This window comes from Euprymna scolopes, unplaced genomic scaffold (genome assembly GCF_053919585.1).
Source record: "Euprymna scolopes isolate OS-2025 unplaced genomic scaffold, ASM5391958v1 sca1, whole genome shotgun sequence".
In the NCBI taxonomy this organism is placed as follows: Eukaryota; Metazoa; Mollusca; class Cephalopoda; order Sepiida; family Sepiolidae; genus Euprymna; species Euprymna scolopes.
In genome coordinates, this window is record NW_027633102.1 from 915,557 (window position 1) to 925,556 (window position 10,000).

General features: G+C 60.1%; 2 non-coding genes and 1 pseudogene across 2 annotated transcripts in view; all 3 read right to left on the minus strand.

Moving 5' to 3' along the window:
- The window catches only part of LOC145273228 (large subunit ribosomal RNA), a 5,725-nt gene extending 4,371 nt beyond the window's left edge, over positions 1 to 1,354 (minus strand). Inside the window, exon 1 of the ribosomal RNA XR_013866254.1 lies at positions 1 to 1,354. This exon is cut by the window's left edge and continues 4,371 nt beyond it. This is a non-coding gene — a ribosomal RNA (large subunit ribosomal RNA).
- A 595-nt stretch (positions 1,355 to 1,949) lies between these two features.
- Positions 1,950 to 2,107, minus strand: LOC145273318 (5.8S ribosomal RNA). Its single transcript, XR_013866313.1, has one exon. It is a non-coding gene; the product is annotated as a 5.8S ribosomal RNA (ribosomal RNA).
- Positions 2,108 to 2,502: 395 nt separating this feature from the next.
- LOC145273401 (small subunit ribosomal RNA) lies at positions 2,503 to 4,874 on the minus strand (annotated as a pseudogene).
- Between the last annotated feature and the right edge of the window lie 5,126 nt (positions 4,875 to 10,000).

The following is a 10,000-nucleotide window of genomic DNA, read 5'->3' on the forward strand; positions in this document are numbered from 1 at the left end:
TGCACGTCGCTGACCCGGGGTGGCGGGCGGCTCGAGTAAAAAAGCGTCGCCGAGCGACCTCTCCGGAAACGGAAACGGGCGCGGGCGGGGTTGCCCCCGACAAGAACCCGAAACGTCGGCGAGGTGCGTGACGGCGAGGCCGCGCCAGTCCTATCCCGCCTCTCATCGCGCACGCGCCCGAGACGGTGGGGCGCCTAAGGAGCGACACACAGAGTGCGTCGCCCGCACGCGACTTCCGGCGGGATCAAAACGGACCGGCTCGCCACGTGTAACGGATCGTGTCAGATTTCCTCCGTTCCCGGCAGAAAGGGGCAGTTACGTTCGCGGGCCCGACGGCCGGTGGCCCCCGACTTCACAAGGTGGGAAGACGGGGGTTTTCAGGGTGATGAAACGCCTGCCGCCTACGGAAAAAAACCCGCGTGTTCGACCTGCACGCCGGGAACGGGTCGCGACGACGGACCGGAGGGGAAGTGCGTCCGGTGCCGGCCGCGCGGAGGTCGCGCCGAAGCGCCCGCGCCATGATTACGCCGAGCGATGAGAAGGGGACGGGTGCAGCGGAGTCGCGCGCGGAGGGAGCAGGAGGAAAGAAGAAGCGGCGGCGACGGATGCGGCGGGTTAGGGCCCGGCGGCAGCAGCGATCGAGAGGACGAGTCCCCTCCGTCGCAGCCAACCGACGCAGCCACCTACCGACGCCGCGGTCGTCACCACGTTTCCCTTCCCGCTATCCACGCGGCCCGTCTCCTTCGTCGGCGACGCGGGCACAAAAGCTGGCCCGCGGAGAACGAGTTCCCCGCGGACACGACGAACGACGACCTGTGCCGCGACGGCCTCTCTTTCAAGAACACACATCGAGTTTGGGCTCGAGCCTAGGCAGCACCGGACTGAGTCCCCCCGCGATCGCGGTGAGCGGTCCCACCCGTTTACCCCTGGGCGGTTTCACGTTCTCTTGAACTCTCTCTCCAAAGTTCTTTTCAACTTTCCCTCACGGTACTTGTCGACTATCGGACTCGTCCCGGTATTTAGCCTTGGATGGAGCTTACCACCCGATTTGGGCTGCGTTCCCAAGCAACCCGACTCTCGGATCGAAGGCCGTCGCTCGCCGTCCGCACCGAATGGGCCTGGCACCCGCCGCGGGCGGCCCCGATCGAGGGAACTCCGAACTATGCGAGACGAAAACGAACGGCTGCCTTCGACCCATGCGCCACACGTCCCGAAGCCTTTAACTTGCGACGGGATTCGGCGTTGGGCTTCTCCCGGTTCACTCGCCGTTACTAAGGGAATCCCGGTTGGTTTCTTTTCCTCCGCTTAGCGATATGCTTAAGTTCAGCGGGTCGTCTCGTCCGAGCCGAGGGCGGCGGTTTTTAGTAGAGTGTGGTGTTTGGAGGAGAGGAATCTCGATCGGTACCCTCCGTGTGACGACGGCTGGCCGATATAGCGCCCGTCCGACCGAAAATGAAGAAGCCAACAATTAAAAAAAAAGCGTGGGTCCTCCCCATCCGACGTTGCCTACGACGCGGCCACCTTTTTACGGTGCGACGGCCGTGCTCGTCGCGCTGCTCGAGGCGTCGCTGAGAGACACCTTCATGAGGCAGAGAGCGAGACGAGCAGGCGGCGCTTACGTCGGCAGTCGGTTAGGTCGGTGCTTTTTTTTTTGTTTTGTTCTCCCTTCGGCTGCTTTCGGACAGACTCCTCCTGCTCCTCCTCCACAGTGTTTCTTCACGCGGTCGAAAAGGGAAAAGACTCCGCGGTCTGCCAGCGGGAGACGAAGGAGGAGGCCGGAGAGGGTTTTAAAAAAAAAAAAGACATTGAAAGGAGTCAATTCTTTTTTTATTTTTCTTCCCCCTCGTCACTCGCTCCTGCGACGTCCCGGTTACCACCGTGCCGAGGACCGGGCGGGCACGGGGACGGCAAGATGTCGTTTCGTTAACGGAGAAAGACATGTAACGTTCCGCCTCTCGACCGGACGTGGCCCCGAGACAAGGGATCTCGGGGCCGCAATGTGCGTTCGAGGTGTCGATGTTCACTGAGTCCTGCAATTCGCATCAGTTCTCGCGGCTGGCCGCGCTCTTCATCGACGGACGAGCCGAGTGATCCCCCGTCCAGGGTTCAGCACTTGGGTTTTTTATATTAGTTTTTGTTTATATAGATTTAGTAGTGTGCGAGGAGGTCTGTGCGAGGAGGCGTGACGGCATTGCAATGTCGCGAGTAGTTTGTTTTTAGCTAGCGGCGGTGGCACAGCGGCTGCAAAAAAAACAAAAAACGATAAAGCGGCGACAAGGCAAAGAAGAAGCGGCCATCACTTGCGGTGGGCGAAAAAACAAACAGGTGGTAAGACGCGGAAGCAAGCAAGAAGAGCTGGGGCTTTAAAAACCTCCGCGTCACCACAAATCTATCTCTCGCTCCGCCTTTTATAGGTTTGTTTGCGCGCATTCGAGGCGTTGACGCCGACAGACAGAGGAGGTAGGCCGGAAAACAACAAACCAGTCTCGAACGGGAAAACGGTAATGATCCTTCCGCAGGTTCACCTACGGAAACCTTGTTACGACTTTTACTTCCTCTAAACGATCGGGTTCGGTCGTCTTCTCCAGGCATCGAACGCCGAGGCGTAGATGCACGAGTGTCGTGACGGACACGTCGCGCACTGCCCGGCGGCGTCGTCGGCCAGATCCGAGGACCTCACCGGACCGTTCGATCGGTAGTAGCGACGGGCGGTGTGTACAAAGGGCAGGGACGTGATCGACGCGGGCTGTTGACCCGCGCCTACCGGGAATTCCTCGTTCACGGGGTTGGTTACAGGCCCCGATCCCTATCACGGGAGGTGGTTCAGAGGTTTCCCAACCCTCTCGGGCCGGGGCGAAGTCCCCGCTGATACCTCCAGTGTAGCGCGCGTGCGGCCCCGGACATCTAAGGGCATCACAGACCTGTTATCGCTCCGCCTCGTGTGGCTTTCTGCCACCCGTCCCTCTAAGAAGTGCGTGAGAAAACCGACCCGGACCCGAGCGCCACGGAGGACGCCGAGCCCGCCGTAAAAATCACTGACATCGGCGCACTAGTTAGCAGGCCGGAGTCTCGTTCGTTATCGGAATCAACCAGACGGATCGCTCCACCAACTAAGAACGGCCATGCACCACCACCCACCGAATCGAGAAAGAGCTATCGATCTGTCAATCCTACCGGTGTCCGGACCGGGTGAGTTTTCCCGTGTTGAGTCAAATTAAGCCGCAGGCTCCACTCCTGGTGGTGCCCTTCCGTCAATTCCTTTAAGTTTCAGCTTTGCAACCATACTCCCCCCGGAACCGAACTCTGGTTTCCCGCAGGCTACCCGCCGGGTCATGGAAGCGAACGCCGGCGGATCGCCGGTCGGCATCGTTTACGGTCGGAACTACGACGGTATCTGATCGTCTTCGAACCTCCGACTTTCGCTCTTGATCGAGGAAAACGTGCTTGCCACACGCCATCGCTGCAGTTCGTCTTGCGACGATCCAAGAATTTCACCTCTAACGTCGCAATACGAGTGGCCCCGACCGCTCCCTTCGATCATTGCCTCGCCGTAGACGGAGACCGACAGACGTAGACGAGGCCCTCTTCCATCATTCCATGCTTATCGTATGCAAGCTTGAACAGCCCGCTCTGAGCACTCTAATTTTTTCAAAGTGAACGTACCGGCCGCCGCGGACACTCGGTTAAGAGCACCCTTGGAGGAGAAACCGCCGACCGCAACACGCGCGCAGACAAGACACGAAGCAGGGACTCGGAGCGGACCGGGGGGTTCAAAAAAAAAGAGGAACGCGCGGAAAGGGAGAGGGAGAGAAGCGCGGGGGTCAGAGTGCGGGGATGCGAATGAACACACCCAAACACACACACGTAGCACCCCCCCGTTAGACTACTCCCGGAACCGAACCGACGACCACTTGTTTTTTTTTTTCCCGGATCCCGATCACGACCTCCTCGTCCACCTCGCCGGCAGGACCGCGTGGCGGGTATGCTAGCGGTTGACACCGGCGGAAAGGGCCGGGAATGCGAACGGACGACCAAAGTCAACGACGGACGATGGCGCCGCCGCCCCGGGGCCGCTTGCGCGACCACGAACCCGAGTTCGGACTACGAGCTTTTTAACCGCAACAACTTTAATATACGCTACCGGAGCTGGAATTACCGCGGCTGCTGGCACCAGACTTGCCCTCCGGTTGGTCCTCGTTAACGGATTTGAAGTGTACTCATTCCGATCGCGGGGCCTCGACAGAGTCCCGCGTCGTTATTTTTCGTCACTACCTCCCCGTGCCGGGAGTGGGTAATTTGCGCGCCTGCTGCCTTCCTTGGATGTGGTAGCCGTTTCGCATGCTCCCTCTCCGGAATCGAACCCCGATTCCCCGTTACCCGTAGTAACCACGGTAGGCACTTAACCGACCGTCGACAGTTGATAGGGCGGACCCTCGAGAGACCCGTCGCCGGGCGTGAAAGCTCGTGCGATCGACCAGTGAGTTATCCAGAGTCACCAAAGCGGAGCGCGCCGCCCTATGAGCCCCGCCACCGAACGGACCCGCGAGCGGGAACGCCGACGACGGGAGGACGGAATGACGCGCATCGGTCTCAGTCTAATATGTAGCGCCGCGACCCGGAACGGCCGACGCGGGTGCCAGCGCGCGAGGCGTGGCGACGACGGCGCGCCGACCGATCGCGGCCTGTGTCACATGTATTAGCTCTAGAATTGCCACAGTTATCCATCGCCTCCGAGGAGGAATACGGTCCCGAGGATTAGGTCCGGTTCCTGAGCCATTCGCGGTTTCGCCCGTTCTAATGCGTGGCGTGAACTTACACTTGCATGGCTTAAGCTTTGAGACAAGCATATGACTACTGGCAGGATCAACCAGGTATCGTTGGAATTTGGGACTTTGTTTCGACAGAACGACAGACCGACCGACCGACCGACCGACATAAGACAGACAACTACAACGACGGGCACGTGTTTATTTGTTTTTCGAGGAGGTTCGCCGTCAGTAGAAGCGCGCTGCCCGCGCTGATGGCCTCTTTTTTGTTTCTCCCCTGACTTGGACCGAGACCGAGACTCAAAGAACGAAAGCGACCAACGTCGACAACAACAACGACAACGGCACCCTTGACAGCGATACATACGACAAACGACAAGCAGCACGACGGCAGTGCACACGGACATCGAGGGTCAAGGTGCAGACTGAACTCGCCGAGGTCGTCGTCATCGTGGTCGCCATCGATTCCGTCTCGTCGTCGTCGTCGTCAACGTCCACGTCACAGCCGGCCGAGAAGAGAGAACAGACGACAGCGTCGACAACAACAACATCGACAACGGCACCCTTGACAGCGATACATACGACAAACGACAAACAGCACGACGGCAGTGCACACGGACATCGGAGGTCAAGGTGCAGACTGGAATCGTCGAGGTCGTCGTCATCGTGGTCGCCATCGATGCCGTCTCGTCGTCGTCGTCGTCGTCTTCGTCGTCGTCGTCGTCATCAACGTACCAACCGACCGAGACGAGAGAGCAAGCAACAACGTCGACAACAACAACGACAACGGCACCCTTGACAGCGATACATACGACAAACGACAAACAGCACGACGGCAGTGCACACGGACATCGGAGGTCAAGGTGCAGACTGAACTCGTCGAGGTCGTCGTCATCGTGGTCGCCATCGATGCCGTCTCGTCGTCGTCGTCGTCTCCGTCGTCGTCGTCGTCGTCGCCAACGTCAACGTCAACATCACAGCCGTCATCGGGGAGGAGCTGGACCAGGGCAGCGGCGGCGTAAATTTTCCCGTCACCTTCGTCGTCGCCTTCGTCGACCGACCGACCGACCGGCGTCGTGTTCGTGCTCGGAAAACCGAGGAGAGACAACGTGCACATGGCGCGTTCTCGCAAGCGGCTCCTCGGTCCGATTTTTTTGGGCGGCTTTTTCGAGCTTTTTTTTTTTCTCACCCTTTCGTCCGTGCGACGGCGAACGTTAGGGGAAAAAAAAAAAAAAAAAAAACGACAACAACGCGGCGGACCGGGCGAACAACATCGTCGACACACACGACATTGACGACCGGTCCCCCTTTTCACAATCGCATCGAGATAAAAACGAACGAGTCCGATTCGAGCACCGAGTCGCGAGCGGGAGGACTGTCGGTGCAAGTATCGATCACTGACGTGAGCGCTTCGCCGGACAGAGGATGGCTCATCCGGCAGCCGTGCAAATCGACGGTATGGGAAGAACGAACAAGAAGAGCAACGACTTGATCGGCGGCTTGGGAACTGCGGACGGTGAAAACGGGTTAATCGACTGCGACCACGACTGCTCGATCGATCTTCTTTGGCGCTAACAAAGGTGGAGGTGGCGCAAGAAGGGACTAGCGCTATCACCGTCCACGTATCAGAAGATGCGGCGGCAGACGTCGACGCTTATGCGTTGTCGGACGAGAAGTCGCTGCAGCACGTGTACCGCGAGCGGGACGTCCAAGGTTTTGCCAGACGGAAAGAAATCGGGTGTCAGCGAACGTTCACACGGCTGTGAGATCGGACGCTGACAGGAGTAGGAGGCGGCAGGCAGGCGGCGGTTACGGCGGCGGCGCCTGCTGCTGCTCATCCTCCTGTTTGCTGCGGCGACTTCCAGGACGGGAGAGCATCGAACAACGTACGTATGGTTACAAGGGGATCAGGATCTACATAGTGCATCCCCCGCGGCTATTTTTGTTTGTTTGTTCGCTCGTTCGTTAATTCGTTCGTTCGTTCGTTCGTTCGTTACAATGTACGTTTTTCCGTTCGACGGCGGCAGAGAGCGGCGGCGTTTCTCCCTAATCCGGAGGATTTATCGGTCGCACAGCGATGGGTCGTTCGGCCGATCATCGAAAGATTCGCAGGTAGTGGTTGAATGGCAGAACGGCAGCAACAACAGCGGCGGCTGAGAGCGGCGAACGCTGAGGCGGAAGCAGAAGCTGCAGCAAACGTATCGGCTAAACATGGTGGACATAGATATGGCTGACGACGCGGGTACCACGACGACTATGGAACCAGGAAAAGGAGCCGTTAGTTGTTCCAACATATCGTTCGACACGTCGAGCAGCCCTAGGTCCACGGAGAAGCACACACACGTACCACGTATTATAACCTAACGACGATGAGCGGGCGCACGGTTGGCAGGAACGAAGGCGGCGGATCAAAACAAGTTGGAGCGCGGGGCGACAGCGATAACGGTGACAGCCCTAGGCGGCGGAGATGCCACTTTCTGACGCCTTTGCGACAAGCCCGTAGAGACGTTCCGGACCACCACGAGGCAAAGAGTCGCTGCTCCGACGAACCGACACACCAAAGTGTGCTTCCTACCGAACATGTTTTATAAAACTTTCAAACTGGAAAACCCCAGAAATGGTGTTGGTATTTGTCCAGACCCACCTCCGACACCTGAAAATGGTGGTCAAAAAAAACGTCGATTATACGAAGCGACATTTCTGGTCGGCGATTTTCCAGTTTTACGCCTACTGCCACATGGGGATGTCGGTAGGCGTCGCAAAGTGCCTTCTCGTAGGCTAGGCACACCAGGACTTTGTCATTTTTTTCCCCCTCGACATTCCTGGTCCGGTCTATTCCGATTTTACACCTACCGCCATGTGGGGGTGGCAGTAGGCGTCGAAAAGTGCCTTCTCGACCGCTAGCGACACCACTACTTTATCGAGCTCTGGAGGCCCGCACACCGACCCGGGGGCCGCGGAGTCGACCCCGGGGGCCTCCGCCTCTCGCCGCCGCTCACTTGGACGCCTTCCGCAACCTGTGGTCCCGCTCGGGGCCGCCGGGAGCCTCGCCGACCTGACCGGTGTCGGTAGGCGTCTGGAAGCGCCCGGCCGACCTGGACGAGGTCCCCCTGGCCCCCGGGGGACACCCCTTAGTTGGATGGGGGTGCTGTCCCGGGCACACATGCAACCCGCGGCCGCCTACCGACAGCCCCCGTCGCTCGATCGCTACTCCTTTCCAACATATGTCGGAGAAGCCGGGCGGTTGTGAAACCCCAGAAATGGTGTTGGTATTCGTCCAGACCCACCTCCGACACCTGAAAATGGTGGTCAAAAAAAACGTCGATTATACGAAGCGACATTTCTGGTCGGCGATTTTCCAGTTTTGCGCCTACCGCCATGTGGGGGTGGCAGTAGGCGTCGAAAAGTGCCTTCTCGACCGCTAGCGACACCACTACTTTATCGAGCTCTGGAGGCCCGCACACCGACCCGGGGGCCGCGGAGTCGACCCCGGGGGCCTCCGCCTCTCGCCGCCGCTCACTTGGACGCCTTCCGCAACCTGTGGTCCCGCTCGGGGCCGCCGGGAGCCTCGCCGACCTGACCGGTGTCGGTAGGCGTCTGGAAGCGCCCGGCCGACCTGGACGAGGTCCCCCTGGCCCCCGGGGGACACCCCTTAGTTGGATGGGGGTGCTGTCCCGGGCACACATGCAACCCGCGGCCGCCTACCGACAGCCCCCGTCGCTCGATCGCTACTCCTTTCCAACATATGTCGGAGAAGCCGGGCGGTTGTGAAACCCCAGAAATGGTGTTGGTATTCGTCCAGACCCACCTCCGACACCTGAAAATGGTGGTCAAAAAAAACGTCGATTATACGAAGCGACATTTCTGGTCGGCGATTTTCCAGTTTTGCGCCTACCGCCATGTGGGGGTGGCAGTAGGCGTCGAAAAGTGCCTTCTCGACCGCTAGCGACACCACTACTTTATCGAGCTCTGGAGGCCCGCACACCGACCCGGGGGCCGCGGAGTCGACCCCGGGGGCCTCCGCCTCTCGCCGCCGCTCACTTGGACGCCTTCCGCAACCTGTGGTCCCGCTCGGGGCCGCCGGGAGCCTCGCCGACCTGACCGGTGTCGGTAGGCGTCTGGAAGCGCCCGGCCGACCTGGACGAGGTCCCCCTGGCCCCCGGGGGACACCCCTTAGTTGGATGGGGGTGCTGTCCCGGGCACACATGCAACCCGCGGCCGCCTACCGACAGCCCCCGTCGCTCGATCGCTACTCCTTTCCAACATATGTCGGAGAAGCCGGGCGGTTGTGAAACCCCAGAAATGGTGTTGGTATTCGTCCAGACCCACCTCCGACACCTGAAAATGGTGGTCAAAAAAAACGTCGATTATACGAAGCGACATTTCTGGTCGGCGATTTTCCAGTTTTGCGCCTACCGCCATGTGGGGGTGGCAGTAGGCGTCGAAAAGTGCCTTCTCGACCGCTAGCGACACCACTACTTTATCGAGCTCTGGAGGCCCGCACACCGACCCGGGGGCCGCGGAGTCGACCCCGGGGGCCTCCGCCTCTCGCCGCCGCTCACTTGGACGCCTTCCGCAACCTGTGGTCCCGCTCGGGGCCGCCGGGAGCCTCGCCGACCTGACCGGTGTCGGTAGGCGTCTGGAAGCGCCCGGCCGACCTGGACGAGGTCCCCCTGGCCCCCGGGGGACACCCCTTAGTTGGATGGGGGTGCTGTCCCGGGCACACATGCAACCCGCGGCCGCCTACCGACAGCCCCCGTCGCTCGATCGCTACTCCTTTCCAACATATGTCGGAGAAGCCGGGCGGTTGTGAAACCCCAGAAATGGTGTTGGTATTCGTCCAGACCCACCTCCGACACCTGAAAATGGTGGTCAAAAAAAACGTCGATTATACGAAGCGACATTTCTGGTCGGCGATTTTCCAGTTTTGCGCCTACCGCCATGTGGGGGTGGCAGTAGGCGTCGAAAAGTGCCTTCTCGACCGCTAGCGACACCACTACTTTATCGAGCTCTGGAGGCCCGCACACCGACCCGGGGGCCGCGGAGTCGACCCCGGGGGCCTCCGCCTCTCGCCGCCGCTCACTTGGACGCCTTCCGCAACCTGTGGTCCCGCTCGGGGCCGCCGGGAGCCTCGCCGACCTGACCGGTGTCGGTAGGCGTCTGGAAGCGCCCGGCCGACCTGGACGAGGTCCCCCTGGCCCCCGGGGGACACCCCTTAGTTGGATGGGGGTGCT